The sequence below is a fragment of the Trachymyrmex cornetzi genome, unplaced genomic scaffold (assembly GCF_001594075.2).
Source record: "Trachymyrmex cornetzi isolate Tcor2-1 unplaced genomic scaffold, Tcor1.1 scaffold657, whole genome shotgun sequence".
Taxonomy (NCBI): domain Eukaryota; kingdom Metazoa; phylum Arthropoda; class Insecta; order Hymenoptera; family Formicidae; genus Trachymyrmex; species Trachymyrmex cornetzi.
In genome coordinates this window covers 122,341-122,845 of record NW_017299978.1, presented here as the reverse complement: position 1 = coordinate 122,845, position 505 = coordinate 122,341, and positions in this window count along the sequence as shown.

Below are 505 nucleotides of genomic sequence, written 5' to 3'. Positions count from 1 at the left end.
GTACGAATGTGTAAAAACACTAAACCAACTGCACAATTCACACAGATGACGGTGCTGCGCATGCGCATTGCGAACATTTATCCCTTACTACCTTTCTCTTTCGCACAGATGTGGTTTCACGTTCAGCGCCCTATGTCCCTTCTATTTATATATGTTCTAAGGTTCCTATTGATGATTATAAGGGCTCTCACACATGAAATGCATAACAGAGCATAAACATAACATAAAGCCGCTAAACCAATGAGCAGCTTATGTAAATCAATATGGCGAAATTATGCTAGATGCTCATTGGTCCAGTAGTCTTATGTTATGTTTATGCTCTGTTATGCATTTCATGTGTGAGAGCCCTAAAGCGGGGAGCACAGACTCTTGCATAACGCATAACACGTTATGCATAAGAATATGTACCAATCGAAGTTCTCCGCTTCTTTCCCTTCCATTAGCGTTTTCGATTGGGGTGCACTGGCTGCACTCAGTGTCAAGAGCGTGTTCGATTGGCAGTGCC